Source organism: Melospiza melodia, unplaced genomic scaffold (genome assembly GCF_035770615.1).
Source record: "Melospiza melodia melodia isolate bMelMel2 unplaced genomic scaffold, bMelMel2.pri scaffold_45, whole genome shotgun sequence".
Lineage (NCBI taxonomy): Eukaryota > Metazoa > Chordata > Aves > Passeriformes > Passerellidae > Melospiza > Melospiza melodia.
In genome coordinates this window covers 4,265,100-4,287,356 of record NW_026948772.1, presented here as the reverse complement: position 1 = coordinate 4,287,356, position 22,257 = coordinate 4,265,100, and the positions used below count along the sequence as shown (strand labels likewise).

The window sequence follows — 22,257 nt, the reverse complement described above, 5'->3', positions numbered from 1 at the left end:
CTTGTTTTTTAAAAATTTAAAAGTAATAAAATGGTTATAAAAATAGCAATATAATTAGAGTAATAATAATTTGGGTAATTTGGATTAATATTTGCGAAAAGCCAATCATAAAATACGCATTTTTCCCACAGGAGGACTGGGCTCCCCCAGTTATTCCCTGCACAGGCGGGACCCCTCCCTTCCCCTCAGAGCTCTCCCGCGCTGAGGGGCCGCTGCCGCTTCCCGCCCTTCGCGCCCGCCCTCAGCGGCCGCCGGGAGCTGGGGCCGCCCCGGCCGCCCTTTTATCGGAGCCATGGAGAAGGAAAACCGCTTTAAATTGTTCATGCCGCCGCGCCTGAGCGCTGGGCAGGTGTCTGCCGGCAGATCCCAGGTAAGCGCTCGGCCGCGGGGCCGCTGAGGGCGGCCCATACCACCCCCCCCCCCCCCCCCCCCCCACCCGGCCGCCCCCTCGGGCTGTGCTGCTCTGGAGGCCGCGGCTGAGGAGGGGACGGGGGGAAAGCGCAGGGGCCCTTCCCCGGGGACACGGGGACAGTGCTGGGCCCGGGGAGTGCCCCGGCAGGGCCCCGAGCTGGAGGTCACACATACTTGCCCCTTGTCCTGGCCTGGAGCACACACACACGTCCCGGCATAGGCCGGGACGGCTTTTGCACTCGACTCATTTCTGTGCGTGTGCCTTGAGTGGCGTATGCACAGACATCTTCGGTTTGAATTTCAAAGACTTTTGTTGTTGTTTTCTATCAAAACTGAAGGGAATCATCTTCTCGAGTATCCGCTCTGTGTTGTCAGTCCATGTGTGATGTGGGTAATTCAGCCCAGAGAGCGAGCAGGGCTCTGTCGCATGCCGGGCTCTGTGTACAAATCACCAACGGGACGGGACTGCTCAGGAACTGCCTTGAGCTGTTTTATTTTCCAGCATCAGTCTCATGGAATGGTTATGATAATGGGAAGATGCCAGCAGCTCACATCCCAGGCAGCAGACAAAGAACTTAATGTTACAACTTACTTTAAAAGTAAAAAACTTTTAAATACCAATCACACAAAACAAAAGCATATTGACAGCAGTTCTACCCAACCATTATACGCACATGTACCTTTGGTTAAGACAATGCTTGCTTATTTTGAATACAATACCTGCTTGTAAGCCTTAAAACACAATGCACACAGCTCCATTCTTAAGCTTTAAACTTCTTAATACCTCCCTAGATAAACCTTTCTGTAACTTAGGGAGTTATTCTGGCCAAGCGTTAATACACAGACCATTGTTCTATTTGTCCTTACTTTTCTACTTTTTACATAATTTTTCCACTGACCTATCTCATGGCTGCTGCTTGGCTCTGATCACAGTTCTGCTGTCTCTGAGGCCTGCCTTTTGCAGCTTTCCCAAACCCCTCTGATTTTATGGATTCCCATAGGCCCCGCTCAGATCCTCACACTGGTGTTGGTGTCTTGGTCTCGCCAGATCAGGTGTGCAGTGAAAATGTTCTGTCCCCACACTGAGTTATGAGAATGCAACAAGTTATTTTTTCATGTCAAAGCTCCTTATGAAATATGTTGAGATTCAAACAGGATATTCTGACATCAGATGAGTTAGCTGTTTACAGGATGAACTTCTGTGACTGAAAAAACTTGTAAAAGAGTATTTTCATGCTGAAACATAATCAGATGTGGTTTAGAAGTGCCCTTGGAAGTAAAGCAAAGAAATATCAACTACTGGTCTTCAAAAAAGTAATTTGTCTCCTTGAGTCCTTTGCCATGCAGCAGTGCCCAGACAGGCAGGAGCTGCTGAGTTCCCTGCATTGAAAGCTCCCCTTTGGCCACAGTCTGTAAATCAAACTGCAGGACACCAACAGTTTGATCAACCACTGGGAAGTAAGAAGTGAGTTCCAAAGCCATTACCAATCCCTTGGGCTTTGAAAATTGTAGGCAGCTGTTTTATTAATGACAATTCTATTTTCACATTATCTGTAGGGATTCTTTTTCCCTGGATTTTATAATTCCTCTTTACAAATCTGCCCATAAGGAACAAAGAAACTAAAAATTCTTAAATTTGTGCAGGGTTTTAACAGATGCTCAGATGATGAATTTAAGCTCCCATTGGATGTGTCGAGCCGTGGCGAAATCACTGATTCAGGTACGATTGGAATATTTGCCATGCACCTTCTTTAGATTTTTATATATTGTCAAGTTTTAATTTTCATGAGTAGTCCCACAGTTTCCTGTCTGTAACTGTTAAATACAGTTTCACTGTTACTTTTTTTAGAAATACATTGATCAAAATCTCTTCATGTTTCAGATACAATTTGACAGCAAGTGAAACTTTGCTCTGAAGTAGATGAAGAGGTCAGCTAAGTATCAGCTCTGCACATCTAATTCCTTGGGGTCTTTTGAATTTGTTCCCAAACAGTGCCTAAAGCATTATTCAGTAGATATTTGAGGGCTAAAGGAAGTAGTCAGAAGGGAATAATGTTTTCTGTCTCCTGTTTAAAGCTGAATCACTTTAGAGGAGATATTTGTGATTTAGTGAACGTGCCTGGAAACAAATTTTTAAAAATTAAGGTGATTGCAATATTGTTGTTGTTTTTTTCTTTGTTTGAAGTGTCTGCAAAGTCTATGAGATTTAATTAGAGTAAGATTTAAACACTTAACTATCCTTGTGGAACTGCCTCTGAATACTCTGTTGAGGGGCAGAAGGGTTGAAGTCAGAGTATTCTTTGGAAAACTGAAGTGGATTATCCCAATTGCCTGGTCTGGATTTATTTTATCTGTAAAACAATGAATTCAGTGGTTTCCTCAAGCACTGGATTCCTTTCACAGTGTATTTACCAGCAGATCTCTGCTGTAACACAATTCAGTACAGCTCATTTTTTTTGCAATAGCTTCTGTACTTTGCAGCTACAGAACACTGTTTGCTACCACAAAATAAAACACATTTCTTGTGCTCTCTGTGCTGATTTTCATATCCCTGACAACTTTTTAGACTTATTTAATCCTAAGCTATTAAAGTACCATCAGGACTGTAACAAAACTGTGATGCAGCCAAAACAAGGATGGTGTTTGGGGCTGTTGTAAGTGAACCAAAGGGCCCTTGGGGCTCATGTGTTGCTCTCCCTGCCTCGACCACTGGCCCAGCCCTGCTTGTAGGGCACTTTCAAGGTGTTCTAAGGGCACAAGGGTGGTGGTTTTCCTTCCTGCTCCGTGTGTGAGCAGAGAACTGCTGGGACACTTGGATATTTATAAATCCCTGGGTCCAGATGGGGTCCATGCCAGGGTGATGAGGGAGCTGGCAGATGAGCTTGCCAAGCCTGTCTCCATCATTTATCAGGAGTTGTGGCTCACTGTGAGGTTCCAGATGATTGGACACTGGCCAGTGTGACACCCATGTACACAAAAGGTAGGAAGGGGGATCCTGGTAATTCCAGGCCAGTCAGCCTGGCCTCAGTGCCAGGTGAGATAATGGAGCAGTTCATACTGAGTGCTATCACACAGCACTCACAGCATGGCCAGGCTATCAGACCCAGCCAGCAGGGCTTTACCAAGGGTGGGTCATGTCTGACCAACCTGGGCTCCTTATGTGAGCCTGGTGCATGCAGGAAAGGCTGTGGGTGTCGTGTATCTGGGCTCCAGCAAGGCCTTTGGCACTGTCTCCCACAGCACACTCCTGGAGAAGCTGCAGCCAGGGCTGGGACAGGAGCACTCTATGCTGGGCTCAGAACTGGCTGCATGGCTGGGCCAGAGAGTGGTGGTGAATGGTGCTGCATCCAGCTGGCAGCCAGGCACCAGTGCTGTCCCTCAGGGCTGTACTGGGACCAGTTCTGTTCAATATTTTTATAGACGACATGGATGAGGGCATCGAGTCCTTCATCAGTAAATTTGCAGAGGACACTAAGCTGGGAGCTTGTGTTGATCTCTTGGAAGGAAGGAGGGCTCTGCAGAGAGACTTAGATCAGTGGGATGGATAGGCAGAGTCCAGCGGCATGAAGTTCAATAAGTCCAAGAGCTGAGTTCCACATTTTGGCCACAGAAGTCCCCTACAACGTTCCAAGCTGGGGACAGTGTGGCTGGACAGTGCTCAGGCAGAAAAGGCCCTGGGGGTGCTGGTGACAGCTGGTTGAACATGAGCCAGCAGTGTGCCCTGGTGGGCAAGAACGCCAATGGCATCCTGGCCTGGATCAGGAATGGTGTGGCCAGCAGGAGCAGGGAGCTCATTCTGCCCCTGTATGGGCACTGCTGAGGCTGCACCTTGAGTGCTGTGTCCAGTTCTGGGCCCTCAGCTTAGGAAGGACGTTGAGATGCTGGAGCACATCCAGAGGAGGGCAACAAGGCTGGTGAGGGGTTTGGAACACAAGCCCTGTGAGGAACGTTTGAAGGAGCTGGGGCTGTTTATCCTGGAGAAGAGGAGGCTCAGGGGTGACCTTATGGCTCTCTGCAGCTTCCTGCAGGGAGGTTGGAGCCAGGTGGGGTAGGTCTCTTCCACTGGGCAGCACTGACAGAACCAGAGGACACAGTCTCAAGAGACAGCAGGGAAGGGATAGGTTGGATATTAGGGAAAAATTTTTCATTAAAAGAATAATGAAGCACTGGAATGCTCTTCCCAGGGAGGTGGTAGAATCTCCATCTCTGTATGTGTTTAAAAAAGCCTGGACATGGCACTTGGTGCTGCAGTTGAAGTGTCAGGGCATAGGTTGGACTCAATGATCTGAGAGGTCTCTTCCAACCTCATTATTCTGTGATTCTGTGATTCTGTGATTCTGTGATTCTGTGATTCTGTGATTCTGTGATTCTGTGATTCTGTGTGTGTCCATGGCAATATCACAGATACTCCTGGGCAAAGTCTCTGAAGCTGCTTTTACTTAACTCAGCAGTGTCTGTCAGAAGGAGAGGACAGAAATGGGGTGAAGAACCTGCTAGAAGGAATTTTGGCTTCACTGATAATTCTGGCAAAATTTTTGTTGATTTTGGTGGACTGCAGTTATCCATGTCTTTAAGCCCATCTATTTGGTGATGTCTGAAGGGGATTTGGGATATTTCATTGTATTTGTTTCTCCTATGTGCTCTGTAATGCCTTTTGATACGTACACAGAGGATGCACAAAGATTTAAACTTGGGCTCCTGATCATATCTAAGCTTATATCACCATCTGTGGAAAAAATATTACTCTTGTGATGTTTCTACGAGATAAATACATTATCTACAACAGTATTAATTAGATATTATATACTATTAATTAGATAGTATTTGAGATTAACTTGTGGAACCTGTTTTAATAGAATCCAGAAACAACGAATGAATTGTTCTCAAAACTCTACAAAGAGGCTGAGAAGATCAAGCAGTGGAATCTGACTGTGGAAAGTGAATTAAACCAGAAAGAAAGAAAACTCCAAGAGAATAGAAAGATTTTTGAAGCACAGAAGAAAGCCATTCAAGAACTGCAGGCCAGTATTGTATAGTGTACATTGAATATATGAAGTTCAATGCTTCCTGATTCAGTTTGACACTTTTATTGATACAATTAAATATTAAAGACTGTTGCAGTTTGGTTTGTGCCTTGAGAAAATGATTATTTTGAGAAGTTGCAGGCACCTGTCCTGTGTGAGGGTGTGTATGAAGAATACACCTGTAAGTGTCTCATTTGCTGGTAAATTATTGTTCATTAATTATTGCATCTTTCATGCAAAATATGACTCAGCATGTAATACCAGATAAAACAGACTCTGTCTACTGATGCCCCAAATGACTTTTTCATGAGGGATTTGAGAAGTTCAAGTGCATTTCTAATATATTTTTCAATAACAGTGTCTTTTTGCATTTGTTCCCAATGAAATCAGTTTGAAAATGAGAAACTCCATTTGAAACTGGAAGGTGAGATATGTGAAAATAAAGATCTCTTGAAAGAGTAAGTAATAGAACCAAGGATATATTTTTGTGGTGGAAATAATCCGTTTCCATGTGGGCAGTTTTATGTAGCTGTTAAAGTTTGAAGGTCATTTCCATTGTTACTCCTTAGGTACACAAAGCACTGTGCACTCCTGTGCAAACATGATATTTTTCCCTCCTTTAGAGCTGCTGCTTCAAGGCATCTGTGTAATCTGCTCAAGGAAACCTTCACTCACTTCACAGAGAAGACCAGCAAATGTAAATGCTTTTTTAGCTTTTATTTATCAGAGTAAATGTACTTCTAGCTTGCTCTAAATTCACAAACAGAAGAAAGAAGAAGAAATTTCTCGTGCTGTTCAGAAAAGTTCTCCAGCTGAGATTGACTGGATGTGGCTCTCAGAGTGAAAAGTGAATTTTAAGTGGCTCACAAAATTGGAAGTGAAGCCCCAGGTCTAACAGACTTGTGGTTTGTAATGCCGAACGCAGAGGGCTTTTGAAGGCAGTGAGATTGTTTGCTGCAAGGCTGCCAGCCTGGGAGCTCTTTGGGTGCCCAAACAGTGCTCCAGGTTTGAGGCAGTGCCCACAGCCCCGACTGGCACTGGAGCCACTGCAGAGCAGGGCAGGGCTCCCCAAGGCTGCTCAGCCCATTGAAGCTTTGCAGTCCCAGCCACACTCTGGGAATATATTCAGACATGAGAAGTGACACTTCATGCCTGGTTTTAGGCAGTAGAATCTACTCTGAATTCCCAGCACTCTGGGATTTCCAGAGCTGACATTTCCTGTTTTCAGCCATACACATTTATGGGGAAAAAAGGTCTGAACCCCAAGGTATAATGAGTAACTGGAATTCTTCTCATGAAACGGAACAAGCCAAGACAGTTGGATAACTTATTGAAGTTTAAATTCTTGAGGTTTTAAAATATGTTCTTGATTGGAAATCCTACTTTATATGCAACTTAGAATTGGTATTATAATCATTAGAATTTTACTAACTTGATCCTGGATACTTAAATGTCTGTTTCTTTTTAGCCTTAATTCTAGAAACACTTGTATATAGTTGTACTGTTCTTTTTTGATAGCTGTTTCTGTTACTGTTCTCTTTTTAATTGTTTTCTTAGGAAAAAATAGTATCAATTACAAAAGTGAAAGGAAAGAAGGAAAATATGGACCTGGAGTGTTGTTGCAATTTTATAATGACAGCTCTGTGGTTATAGGTATCTGCTGATAGGAAGAAATTCAGTGCTAAACCCTAGATTACAGTTTATCAATACTAACAGTTATGATACATTATTATTAAACAGCATTAATACTATAATAATTAATATGGTCACATAAACTGATCCAGAATTACACTTTTCACAGAAAAAAATATCTTAGGAAGGAAATTTAAAAGCTGAGCTTGCTCAGTGTTTCAATGAAATACACATTTTCCCTAGATTCTGTAACTTCTGGCACCATGTTTCATAATGACTTATTTAATAAGAATGGAGCTGAGAATTCCTTTTTGAATTCATTTTGCTGATTAAGTATAATGACTTGGGCAGCTGGCATTCTTGTTCAAAAGAAAAACTTTCTCATATGTTCTTGCTTTGATAGATGAACAGGAAAAGGAAGTTACAATACAATTGTATGAGGAACTTCACAGCAACATAGAAGTAAGTTACCAAGCTCGATGAAAGGAATGTGAGTTACGTGAGCTGAGCTGAGTTCCATGTTTATGTTGGGATACTGTTTTTATCCATCCTGTGTGGGTATCATGTCATGTGTGATGCAGGAAGTTGGGTTTTCAATCCCTTTTCAAGAATTATTTTTGTGTTCTATCAAACACATTCAATGGAGAAGGTGCAGCAGTGTGTGGGATGTAGATCCCTGTGATCTGGGTGATGTGTGCTTAGTGCTGGGTCACTGCCACAACTTCTGGCTTCTTTCTGGGCTCTGTTTCATCTCCCTGCTGGTTCCTCAGAATGGCTGAGGTGGGCAGCAGCCCCTGGGGAAGTTCCAGGGTTTCCAGTATTGAATTTCAAATATTAAATTTTGTTTTTAGAGAATGACAGTGGCATTTGAAGAGCTTCGTGTGCAAGCAGAGAACGACAGATTGGAAATTAGTTTCAAATGTGAGAATTCTGTTTATTGAGTTTATGCAGCTGGCTCAGTTTTGTACTTCATAGCTTGTGTTACACATGCAGTGTCAGGGCAGAGAAATGTGAAGGGCTGGAATGGTGAGCAGCTCACACTGAGACACTGGGACCCTTCTTTTATTCATGCTGCCTTTGGTCACTGCCTGGCCCTTTCTGTTGCTGTTCCACTGGGCCAAAGCTGGAACTTTATTTCTCAAACAGTCACTCAAAATTGAAGTTTTGTCTGTGAAGTACAGTCTAAAGATCAATACTTACTTCCCATAGTTTGTTTATTTAAATGACAATGCACTAGTGTATAGCTACAGAAACTTTAGCTAAATGCTCTCTCTCTGTATGTATAGCCTGCTATGTTCCTGTTTCATTCTCACATGCTCTTTTCTGTTTGTATTTTGATTATAAAATCAAACATTGCCTCAGCAATTACTCTTGGGAAACAAATGGTACAGCTGTACAATTCCAAGCAGTCTTAAAGTGGAAGTTATATTGAACTTGGAGTATATTTCAGCTAGAATGTTAACTATGGATGTTACTGTATCTCCAAAGTAAAAGAAGAAGCAAAAAAAAGTGGACAAGTTTGAGAAAGACTGCAAACTGGAAGTCAGTCAAAAGGAAAAGCAGGTTTGCTCATTTTACCATCTAACATGTAGAGCTTTATTTGTGCCTAAAGGGGCAATGCAAGAGCCAAGAAGTGTTTCTGGGTATTAGTAAAAAAGACAAAATAACATCTGAAGCTGCATTTAAGTCAAATTCCGCTAAGTTTAGTGGTGTTTCAGTACCTTTAGTCTCCTGGAATTTATGGTTTGATTTTGAATTGGAGAACTTTTTTGTTTAGAGTTATGTGACTTGATCAATATTTGGCTAAGATTATATCTAAACAAATATTATCTATCTGTCTTTCTGTCTGTCTGTCTTTCTGTCTATCTATCTATCTATCTATCTATCTATCTATCTATCTATCTATCTATCTATCTATCTATCTATCATCTATCTCTGTTTGTCTATCTATCTGTCTAATCTAACTTGAATGACAGCAAAATGGCTGCTTATTATACCTGGATACAAATGAAAATTAATATCTGTCCCTTTTCCAGACTTAATAATGATACTTCTTGCATTTTTCTAGATTTCAGCTCTTACCATACAGAGAGATGAAAAAGATGATGTCATAAAAGACATCGAGGCTCAGCTGCAGACATCACAAAATAAGATTGCTGACTTAATGGAAGCAAAATGTAAGAGTTCTGCCTGCTGTGTTTAAATGTAATTGTTTATAGAATTTCAATGTAGTTGTTTATGAATATTTATTTATTATACGTAATTGTTTATAGAAGCATAGGAAACAGGGCCATGATAGTCTTATTCTGTTGCTGGTTGGCAGCAGAGTTTTGGGGCCTTGAAGGCCTTATTTTTGTTTGGAACAGGAGCTGCTCATGTGGGAGCAGGACTGGCAGGGCAGTTTTTAGGGTGAGTCAAGCATTAAGAGCTTTTGAAAATTACAAGGGAAAAATATGTTGCTTCAGTTTTGCAAATGTACAGTCAGGCAGATGACACTGAGGGAACTTACTTTTCAGAACTTGATTGCCAATACTTTTAAGCCATCTATATTCAAATTTTATATATTATTTTATAGTATATGATGTCAGTACCATTGGTCTTTGTTACATTCTTTAAATGTATGTAATTTTCCACTTTTAACAGCATTTTTTAGTAAATATCCTATTTTTTAAAATATAAACATCTTTTTTTGTTTAGTACATAATGAAGAAATGTTAAAGGGATCCCAGGGCAGTAAAGAACATTTGAGGGCAGAGCTGGAAGAGGGCAAAATTTCATTGCAAAAGGCAGAGGTACCCCTTGCTTGTAGTTTTACAGTAGAAATAGATTAGATGAGTATTTGCATAAATAATTATGGATACTTTGGACATGAAACAGCTGTAGCTGTTTGTTGCAAAAGATGTTTAGAAACGATATCATGTCTTGAAGGTTGCTCAGAAGAACTTGGAAACTGAATTCCAAACTACAGTGAAAACATTAATTCAGGTCACTGGATAAAAGGAAGAGCAGGAGGAAGAATGTAAAAAACTGAAGGCTTTGCTTGCAGCCCTGACAGAGGAGTTTGAGACTTCTGTTGCCAATTTGAAAAGTTTGCAAAATAGGCAAATGAATGAGTTTAAATTCCAGGAGTGATCTTACAGGTTGCAGTCTATGACAAAATCAAGAACAACTGGAAATGAAGCTGAAATTTGGAGGTTTCTTTCACACAGTGGTCTAAATGCAGAGAACTTAATGTAATTTTTTTTTGTTTGTGATAGTTGATACTGTATAAAAAGTAAATTTTTGTCCCCTTCAACTTTCATAATTCTGTCTTTAAGAAATACAGATTTCTTAAAGGTAGGTATATATTTGTTTACTTTTATGTCTGCTGTTCTGAGGTTGTACAAGTGAAATTTGATATGTATTGCAGGCAGATATCTCATCTGCCTGGTGAAAGGTAAATGTTCTTAAAGTGCTTGTGGTAAGACTTTGTCTTATTGTCCTTGAAGTTTCAAATGCAGTGCTTTGTACTCTACATTTGGGGTTTTTAATTTACCATTTCCTTAGATTAAAGAAATCTGAAGATGATTCAAAGCTGCTTACCTTGGAGCTCCAGAATAAATCTGCTGAACTGGGTAAGGCTTGTAGAAAGGCAGAAAATGAGCTGGGCAGTAATAAAAATGTTTTCTGCTCTTTTCTGGAAATGGACTGTCTCTGGTAGTTGGGAAGTGATTTTACATTACCTGTACCTGTCAGGAAGGCCTGGATTTATTTTTACTCGGCTGAACCCTTTTCTTTGGGGCTCATTGGTGCTGGCAGCAGCCACAGGGCAGTGCTGTGCACAGCTCCAATAGTCAGACCATTCATGCATGAATTCCTCTGGAGGTAATTTTGGTTTGCAACTCAGAGCAGCAGCACTGCAGGTGCCAGGAGTGACTTCTGCAGCAGAGATAAAACCCTCCCATGGAGGTTTCTGTGACCCTCCCCATGCTGGAAGTGGAATGATGCTGGCAGGGATTGTCTTTAAATATCATCAATTTGATACCCTGTGGTTTCTAGGGATGTGCTCCTTAGTCCCCAGAGTAAGCGCTCTGTCTTGCCATTGAGAACTTGTAAAAAATACCAGAATTGTGGATGTGCACATAGAAACCATCTCGAAGTTAGTAACAACTGGTTTCCTTTCTCAGCATATCCATCTGATACCTTCAGCAGTTCAGATTTTTTTTCTGGAACAATGCAGGTGCATCAATACTTGGAGAATACTCTAGTCTTACAGTCCATGGTTTATTTGAAGCTATATTTGTGGAAAACATAATGGGCTCTAAATTTTATTTAGGGTAAATATTTAGTTTCTCTTCAGATATAGATTTGCTAATGTCTAAATCATTTCCTCAAGTCTACATTTAGATTAAGTCATAAATTAGCTTTTCAGTTTCTTAACTTAATCCAACAAGTTTTGAGAACTGGGTATTGCAAAAGGGGAAATGTTTTATACTGCCTGCTAAATATGAAAAATCATTTATGTTCTGTTCATTTTACATTCCATGTGCTGTAGAAGAGATGACTAAAGTGAAATGTGATAAAGAAGTGCAACTTGAAGAGCTGTCAGAAACTCTGGTAAATGTTCATTTTATTAATCTCATGGCATTTGCTCTTCATATGAAATTCCTCTTGCTTTGTAAGTATCTTAAATGCCTTAAATAAACTCCATCTAGTCAACCTTAACATTTCTACTAAACTTTCTCACATACAATTTCAGTGTTTTCTTTGAAGAACTTCTTTATTGCCTCTGTTTTTCTTGTCTCCTGTGCTTTTGGTTTTTCTTGTCTCCCATGTTTTTGGTTTTCCTTATCAATTTTTTTGGTTATTTCCTTCTTTGTTCATGCCCATTCAAAGGCCACTCCCTCTGGATATAAAGTTTTCTCATTTTTTCTTCCTTCCAGGAAGGTAATTAACTCTGGCCTCTGTGAACCCTGCTGTGCTGTGACACAGGCCCATTTTCTGTCACAGCAGTCTAAGCTATATGAAATACACTCTTAACAGAGGTTTATTTTCATTATGATTTTATATTTACAAGTCTAACAAGAATCCATATCAACTAAAGTTAAGATAGTCTGAAATCATGTGTGCATTTTACTGTGTCTGCTTGTTGTTATAATCTGTGCATTGAATGTTCTGAACTGAGTTTCACTCATTTTCTAAAATGGGTAAATTGGAGGACTTTTATTGAAGAAGAATCTTGAGGCTACTGTAGAAAATATGCAGAGAGAGAAAAATGTGGAGAGATAAATGAAAATGCTCTCCAGATGAGAGAGGTCTGAAGCAGGGCAACAGTAACATGTTTTTAGAAATAGTGAAGTTACACATCATGACTTGGATTCAAGTTTATACATAAGAAACAGCACCCAGAGCAGGGTCCCACCCTAATTGTGCAGCCCAGGTAATGAAACTCACAGCAGGGGACAGACATGAACAGCACCGGTGTCACAGTCCACTGTCTCACACCACTTCCAGATCCCAGCAGAGACTGGAAAGATCCAAACTGGATAATCCATGGCATGGATGTTTTTGGGTTCTTCTGAAAGCCTTGTGCTCTTAGCTCACGTCTAAAAACCTCCAGCAGTTGGAGTTTGCACATGGATACTGAAAACTCTTCCTTTCCATTTTGCAGAAAGAATTGCAGGATTTGAAAGCACAGCTGACATTTACAGCTGAGAAGGAACAAGATTATTTAAAGCAGCTTGTGACTCTGAAAACAGATCTTGAACAAGAGGCGTATGACCATTTTGAAAATATAATATTGGATTAGTTTTGGTGTAATATAGAAGTTGCTTTAATCCACAGTGAAATGAACTATGATTGTTTTCTAATGGAAGTTTTGAACCACATATGTGCCATTAATTATATACTTACATTTCTAAATTCCACTTTCTCTATTTGTATGTATTCTATGGCATATGTAGTTGTTCCGTATCTCTCTGACTTATTTAACAAGAAGAGCAAGTTTCTGAATTCATTGCTAATCTTGCTTTGAACTACATCACCTTCACTAACCATTATATTTATATAAAAGTTGACTCTGAGTTTCTTTCCTTCTTCTGTCCCCTTTTTACATCTCTTTGACTCTGCTGCAAAGCTTATATTTGTAGATAAAGGCCTGGACTTTTTTTCAGCATGGAATAACACTTGATAATGGGTAAGTTTAATTTAAAAGGAGATTCAAAATGCATCTTCTTATTCCTCTTGGCCATTTGGTTTAAATTAGGTTAAAGAATGAACAGCTAACAGTGTATCTCAGTAAGCTTTCACTAGAGAAAGAACAAACAGCACAAGAGAAAAATGCTGTGGCTGCAGAACTCCAGAAGCTGCAAGAACAACAAGAGGCAAGTTGTAAACTTCCAGCTTTCTTGAAAGGACAACACTCAATTTGACAAATGACTCAGTTTCACAAATTAGATGATGAGCTGCAACATGACTTGGGTCTGTAGAGTACCTGAGCTATTTTTTGTATTTGAATTGGAAAGGAAGTATATTACACTTCTGAACAAGGCAGGTCAGTGTGCTCTGGATGTATTTGAATTTTTTAAGAAGTCACTTTGAATTTTATTTCTTTGCTGACACGTGGGTCTTTATTTAGGATAGTAAGAAAGAAGAAGAAAATACAAAGCAGTTAGTTGAAAACCTAGAAGAGGCAAATAGCCAGCTAAGGCAAGTAAAAACAAATAATAATAACTGATATTGTTCAAGGAAGTAGACTCAGTTTGTTCTGTTCATATGCTGCTTTCTGGGATTTTTTGATTAATGTTTTTCTAGATTACATAGTTAAACAGAAACTATTCAGAATTGCTGTTGGCCAAGTACAAATTGTCTCAGATTAGAAATACCAATGGCTGCAGGAACAATGTTTGCCATCATTTTGTATTACACGGTAGGAGCTGTCTTGTTTTGCATTAGACATCTCAGGTGTGAAAGAAATTAAAATGGAAACTGAAGGTTATGGATTAAATGTGACAAGGCAAAACTGGATCAGAGTTACTCTCTGTATCCTCCCCAGTTCAACAGACAGGCAGCTCCCATGTTTCACAGCTGCATTGCAATAGTCCAGGTCAGGATGTATCTTCCTTGGGGTCCTGGAACATCTTTTCCTACTTAAAAGAAGTATGGACAGTTCACATATTGACTTACTGGGCATGTTGCTGCATTTTAAGAACATTTTCGTTGAGCAGGTTATGAAGTTCACATCAACAATAGCAGCTCTTTTCAGAAAATAAAATATGGGTTTATTAGAAGTACTGAAAATAAGTTAAAGGCAATAAGGAAATATTTACTAATGCTTGTTAATTTGGCACTTAGAAATGAACTGGAGTCTTTGAAGGAGAAAATGGCAAAGCCAGGTGAAGAGATGAAAAGTACACTGGATGAAAGAGAGGAAAATGTATGTCATGTGTCAGGAAAATATCTTACAGAACCTGCAGGGCAGCATTCAATGTAAAATCTTTGTTGGGGTTTTTTCTGCAAAGCTCTGCCTGGGGGATGTGATCTCTGCCAGAGGTTTCTTCTTTCCCAGCTGCTGCCAGCTGTGCCATTGTGTGTCCACATGTGAGCCCTGGTATTTCAAAAGACAAGCACAGTCACTGGGATGTTCACTCTGTGCTGGAAGTTTAATATTAAAGATTTATTTGTTTGTTTTCAGGCAAACAGAGAACCTGCTTTTGTTTTTTCATATACCCACTCAGTGATGGATGGGCTCTGGATTAGCTTTTTTTATGTAGTGTGAGTTTGAGCTTAAATAGATTCAAACACTTTACTTTTCTTTCTATTGGTTCAAAGCAACCTGGGGTTTTTAGCAAATTTCAAAATTTCATTGTAAAAGTCAAAGATTTGCAATTTAATTTCAGGTTAAGAGAACTGAAAATGAAATTTCAAGAAAGGAAAAGCCATTGAAGATTCTAGAGAATAATTGGGAAAATTCATTTTTTCATGGATGTAGGGAACTTCATACAAGTGCATTTTTTAAATTGTGAAGATCTTGGGGTTTTTTTCTTCTTCTTTCTTAACTCCATAACCACTAAAGAACTGGTTCACTGCTATTAATTAACATCTTATGGTACTTTATGGCTAAAACTCTGAATATTCTAACATGTCAGCTGGTGTTTCAGTCCCATTGGAACAAACCAGACTGGTGCAAGGGCAGGTTTGAGAACATCTGCAGGAATTGCTCACATAGGGAGCCATTTGTAGAACTTACTAATTCATGTCTGAAATATCTCTTTCAGATTAATAATTTAAAGAAACACATGGAAAATAAAACCAAATGCATTGAAGAGTTGCAGCAGGAGGTGTGTTGAGATTTTAAATGTCACAAATACATAAATACATTATAGTTTGGGTTGCTTTTCAGCAGGTTTGGGTCTGCTGTGATGTCTTTAGATACACCTATGTAATTTAAAAATTCTCCTTTCTTATCCTAACCCTGAGCAAACCTAGGGAGTCATCTTAGGGATCACTTAATTTGTTAAATGAGCCTTAATTTGAAAAAAACAATTACAAAAATAGTATCTTTAATAAACTTCTACTCTTTTTCATTTAGTGCATAGTGTTATTTATGTACTTGTAATGAGTATCTCAGTTACCACTAGTAGAAAAGAATTCTGCATGGCACAAACTGTAGTAACTTCACTGTAAAAATAAATAACTTGTGGTTTTGGTCATGAACATCTTCACACCTTCTGTCAGCAGCGTCTTAGTTTTAATTCCCATTCTGCACCTCATTTGTTATTCCCTGCTGCTGCTCAGGAGGAGCCTTTCTGAAGGTCATAAAGAAACAGTAATTATCACAGAAATTAGCTGAACATTCATTTGTTTGAAGAATTGTTCTGGAACCTGAGCTGCACAACAGAGAGTTATTTGCCTGATGAAAGCTGGAATTTCTTGATGCAGTTAAACCATGACATAATTCTATTAATTTATTAAGGTACAGTGCTTGTTTTGTTTAATTTCAACAGAATAAGGTGCTGAAAAAGAAAATTACTGCAGAAAGCAAGAAAAGCAATACTTATGAAGGGAAGATAGGTTTAAATAACATCATGTAGAAGATGAGGTGAGTGTTTTTAAGTCCCACTGTAAATAATGATAATACTTATTAAATACATTCTGAACTGGTTTTTGGATCTGGGATACAGACTTTGCAGGAATGATCTCATAGTTTTTAGAAGATGCTTCCATTTTTAATCATTGGGCACTGACTATTGGACATTTAAGAGATGGATTCACATTGCAATTGATTGTGTTTTTAATCTGTTCCTTACTTTTTTTTTCTTTTGTTGATAGTGGACTGAACAGGATTCAGCAACTTCATTGTAACAGAAAAGCATTTAAAAGACATATATATATATATATATATATATATATATATATATATAACTCTTTTTAGGCTGTTCTTTAAATGTGTTCTGCAGTGGCAATCCCTCTGATGGGAATATTGTGTCCAGCTTTGGGTACTGCACATGAAGAAAAGTGAAGTTTTTGAGGATGTTCATATGATAAACTTAAAAGGAAAAACTGTAAGGATAAACTTAAAAGGAAAAAATCAAAATGAACAGCTGGGAGGAAAATGTACCATAAAACCTGTGAAAATCTGATACAGATTTACAAGAGAGGGAATAAAATCTCCATCTGTATTTGTTTTTTCCAAGGCATTCACAGCATTTAGGGTGACTGCTTAGGGCAGTCTTCCCCATTGTGCTGTTGCCATTGCTCCTTTGAGTATTTTCTAACTCACTTCAGGCCAAAGTTCAACTCTTTATTAAAAAAAGCTGAACTTTAAATAGGAAACACTTGAATCATTAACCTGAAAAGTAACAATGTGTTGTGTGTTTGTGCTCAAAAATAAGAGGTAAGAAAAAAATCATCAACATAGTAATTCCTAAACAAATAACAGCAGCAATTCTACTTTCTCCAAAGGTGAATAAATTGCAGTTAGAGATGGAAAATATGAACAAGCAACATAAGGAAGAAGTTGACATCTATCAAAAAGACATAGAAACAAGAAAAGTAAATGAAAATAAACTTCGTGAAGAGGTGAGAGGTGTTAAATTTTACTGCAATTTAATTTTTTTTAATTTAAAATGTTTTTATGAAACTTTATTGGCCAGAGTTCTTGCTCTTACTTTTCAGATATAAATGGAACTTGTTGTGAATCCCTTTGAGCAAAGCTTTAGTACATTAGGTGTTTAGGTTGAAGTATTTGAATATGTCTTTGAAAATGAGAACTCCATTAAAAATTCTTTCTTTCAAGATATAGTTCAAAGAAATTCCACCCTTGGTATAAAGTCAGCCCAGTTAAATTAGATTATAACGTCTCCCACATTAGGATTTTTCCGCCCACACTTTTTTTAAGGCAATGCTAAGAAATATTAGGGCAGAGGGCTTGAAATGGCCTTTTGGTTTGCAGTGAGCTTGCCTGCCATGGATGTACCTTTGATCTTGCCCATGTTAACAATCTGCAGAAAAGATGAGGGATTGGAAAGGGATCTTAAAAGCAAATGAAGCTCAAGTGGGACTGCAAACTTTGCACCCACAGGGGGAAGAAGAAATTAAGATTTAAAAGAAATATATTATTGTGTTGATGAATTAAATGCAATTTATTACTGACAGGTAGAAAAGATGAGGTTGCTTTGTGAGGAAACTGCAATGATACAGAGAGAAACTGATGCCAGATGTCAGCACAAGATAACTGAGATGGTGGCACTGATGGAAAAGCACAAGGTCAGAGATTTTCCTGCTTGGTGTGGTTTGCAGTGGGTGATACCATGTCAATACCATGTTTATAACTTGTGACACCACATTAATGACCTTTCAAAAGCAGAAACAGGCCTGAGTCTGGGAAAAGGAAGCTGAACACATGCTGGACTTTGCATCATCTAAAATCAAATTCATTTGAAGATTATGAACACATTCCTATGGGCATCTAAACTTCTGGGATTTTTATATTTTTTTTCAATTCAGGCTTCCTTTGATACCATGTGAATGCAATATATTTTAGTATCAGTTTGGCTCTTTCTCTGAGGTTACTTAGTGACTGTCAGCAGTTTAGCCTGACACATTTTAGTTTACCTTTCTATTCCTCATTTTGCAATATCTTTAGCAGATACATTAATAAAGATGGCACAGCTGGCTTAGTGCTGAGCACATATTGCTGCACAGAAATAAAGCACTCTCTGCCAGTCCACAAAATAATACTTGAATTGAGCATTTCCTGTTTTACAGTTTCTGCAGAAGCATCAATGGATCTTTTCTTTCTGAAGCTTAAGGGCCTGGTTTGAAAAAAATGTTTTAAGGCTGGATAACTCTATAATTGCAACATTTAGTCACATGTTTCGAGTTTGTTGTTGGTTTGGTTTTTTTAACACAGAATGAATATGATAAAATGGTTGAAGAAAAAGATGCAGAGTTAAAAGTATATAAAATGAAACAGCAAAAGCAGTTCTCATCAGAAAGAGCACTGGTAAGGAGCACTTTGGAATGGTCAATAATTCAGTGAAGGGGTTGATGTCCTTGTGTAGTGGTTTTATACTGGCTAAGTGCAGGCACACACAAAAAAACATTCAGTCATTTTTCTCTGCTGTAGTTGAGCAGAGGAGGGGAAAGAAAAATTCAAGGACTGAGTTCAGATAAGGATTAGGAAAAACACTTTGAGGGTAAAGCAGATTGAAACTTAAATAGTATAAAATAATAATTATTAATAGAATTAAAAGTGAGTAATGAGAATTAATATAAACCTTTAAAACATCTTTTTTCCCAATCCCTCTCTCTTGTCCACTGTCAGCACAGAGAGACAAAAGATGCGATCTTCAGTCAGTTTGTGACTTCTAAAATCTTTTTTCAGTTTGCTTAGAGAGTTCCTTTTCCTGCTGTGCTCTGGGGTCTTTCCCACCACAGACAGTTCTCTGGGAACTTTTCCAGTGTGCTTTTAATTTTTACCAGTAGCAGTGCCACCCAACCCGCTGCGAAAGATCTTATTCTGGGCACTAAAAACTCAAAATGTTTCTAAAAATAAATTGCAGTAGCAGTGTGTTTGTGTCTGCTCTTCCAGATAGTGTGTCATGTTCTGACTTCCCACTTTGATTAGGAAACTTTTGTTTTAAATATTTAGATTGTGCCCTCTCACCCCTGCTCTCCCAAGGGTTTTAAGGTATTACCTTGAACACTTCTGATCAAGTACCTGTTTCTTACAGTGCTTCAGTCTTTGTTAAACAAGCTAAAGCAAAGCTTCAAGTATAGGGCTGAAAAGCACATAGAATTATCTTGTGTATCTAATGAGTGTCCCTGTTAATTACTGTCTCACCTGGGACTGTTTTCCTTTTTCTGGGCTGTGCAGAGTTAACCCTGTCCTTTATTTAATGGTTTGTAGGAAAATGAGCTGTCATGATTGAAAAGGGACTGTCCTCCCTTAAGGAACAACTGAAAGCAGAAATGGAAGAAAAGGTGGAGTTTTTTATTCCCTGAGCACTGGGGGTGACAGGTGTGGCCTGGGCTTGTGCTGTGGGAGGAGTTGGGTAAGAAATGAAACTGAACAGAAAAACAGTGACTTTGGAATGCTGGGCTTGTGCTAAATCTGGTCATAGATTTGTGTGAACTTTGTAACGGTCTGTGATTATAGATTATATATAAATAAACAAACAACAAAACAAAACTCTCCCTTATTTTTGGTAATTTTAACTAGCTAAAGCAAAAAAGTTCCCTAAACTGCAGAGTTTTTTCAGTGACTTTTGAATGCTGGGGTTGTACCAAACCTGGTCATATTTTTGTGTGAACTTTGTAACTGTCTGTGATTATAGACTGTGCTCTGTCATTACACCAAGAAGATTTTTAACAACTGAATTCAAATAAATATTTCCTTGCTGTCACATAACTCTTTGTAGGAGAATCTTGTAAAAGAGCACACTGGCAGTATGAATGCTGAAAGTGAAAAGAAACACAAGGTAACTTGAACTTTTTAATTGCTTTTAGAATTTGGGAGTGTTTATATGTGTAGAATCAATTGAAGTGCCATGAGAATTTATTTGCATTCAACAAAAGACATTGGAATGCTTTTGACTTCAAACTTTTTAAATTATAGAAAATACAAACTTATGTTCCTGGGACTCCTAAACCTTGTTTAGATCTATACAGTGAATCTATTCATGTAAAAAATAGAAAGTCTCCAAATTATATTCCTAAAATTAAAAAAAAAAAAAAAAAAGTAAAAATAAAAAATGTGTTCTTCAGAACAGGAAGTCCCTTGGACAGTCCAACATTGAAGTTTTGTAACTCCTAACAGTGAATTTTTCTTGTTGCATTTTTCTGCCTGTATTTCTTACTTCTCTGTAGATGATTTTTTTTTTTTCCCCCGGGATAAGAAGGGATTTTAAAGGGTCACACCATTCCATGGAGATATTAGACAGCAGTTTCTGGAAGGGCTCCCAGTGTGTAATTTTTCTTGCTCAGTTGCTGATTTTTTATGTCTCTAGAATTATTTTACATAGTCTTACAAGTGTCCATTTGTAAAGGCACTTTTCCTCTATGGAAGAGAAAAAACCTGATGTAGCTGTAAAAATGGTCAAAGTATCAAAGTAGTCCTGACTGCAGAACTGACCCTTCTTCCTGTCAGGAGTTCACTTGTGGTTTTCACATTGCAGCAATGGAATCCAGCACCATTTTGATGTTATCTGTCTAAAAAAGGACTGCACTGGACCATTCAATGCTTCTCTGTTTAACTTCTAATGAAAAAACTATTTTAAGTAACACCAATCTTGATATAGCTATCAATCTTTCTCTGAAAGCCTTTTCCTGCAGTTTTGTTTGTTCCCATTTTCTTTGATGTTTGATAGAGTCCAATGTAGTGGCTACAGTTCAGAATAACCTGGATTTCTGCAGACAAGCATGGAGAACTTAAATACAATGTGCCATGAAACTCAGCTCTTCCATAGCTTCCCTTCATTCTCCTCATTTGGCAACAAAAAAATTATAAGAAATGATATTTCCACCCCTCCCCACTTTGTTTGGGTCTTTGCTCCGTGTTTGGATGGAAAGATCAGAGTTCCACCATTTCTGTCAGGTGAATTCTTGGACATTCACACTGTAAACTGGGTCCAGAGTTTGGCTTTAGATTCCATACTTACCCCATAAAATATAATCTAAAAAGAGAAACATTTTCTTTCCCAGACATATGTTATAAAGACTCCTCCAGTGGATAAAATGCAGAGTGGAAGAAGCACAAACCTGCCTGCAGAGCAGAGCAGCAGGAAAAAGCAGAAAGTGCTTGTGCAGCTGGACACTGAGTCAGACAGCTCTGAGCACACTGACCTCCTGGTAAGAGTCAGAGAACAAATCATGTGCTGAGCAGCTCTTTGTGCTCACTGCTGGGGCTGAGAATGGAAATAAAGAGTTTGGGCTTCCACATTCCAGCCAATATTTATGTGTATATTTTTAATTTATTGGTTCTTTCTGGAATTGTCATTGTATGTACATAATTAACATTCTTTTTATTGAACTGTTATGCCTCATAATGACATCTTAACTTTTTTTTTCATGGTTTAATATCCTTAGGGGAAAGAAAAAGTATTTTTAATATAGTGTGACTAAGTAACTTTCTAATTTATTACAGCATAGTCTCGGAAGAAGAAATGTTTAAAAATTTGTACAAAGATTATCCACAAGCTTCACAATTACATTCCACAGCACCACAAAAGGTATGTTAGCCTTTCCTAAGATTAAACCAAGCAGTTAATCAGATTGTTTACAGAAACTAAAGGATGGATTTATTTTCCTTCCCAGAGCCCAGCTCCATGCAGCGTGAAATCTCCAGGCTCTGCTCTGAAACTCAAAACCATGAGGAGAATGTGCGAGGCGGGCTGAACTGTGCTCTCCAAAATGGATAGGAGAAGGAAAATTAAAGACACTGTAAAGCTCTTTGCTTAAAATGCAGAAATGCCCAGTGCCCTGGCACTGCTTGCAGGGTTGTTTTTCTCTCAGAGTTGGTGCTTTGTTGCATTTTTCTGTCATACTCAGTGTGTTTAATACTGTGTTCATTCCTTTACACATATAAACTTTATAGATCCATAACTGCAACCCCTGCAGAGCATCTTCCACCTTTCCTCCCTTGTGCTGCAAAATGTTGGGACACAAATTGGCCACTTTTAAATTTGGAAATAAAGAGAACTACATAGAA

General features: G+C 38.8%; 1 pseudogene; it reads left to right on the top strand.

Annotated features, from left to right (window-relative positions):
* Positions 1-292: 292 nt before the first annotated feature.
* Positions 293-22,007, top strand: LOC134434660 (synaptonemal complex protein 1-like; annotated as a pseudogene).
* Positions 22,008-22,257: the final 250 nt, after the last annotated feature.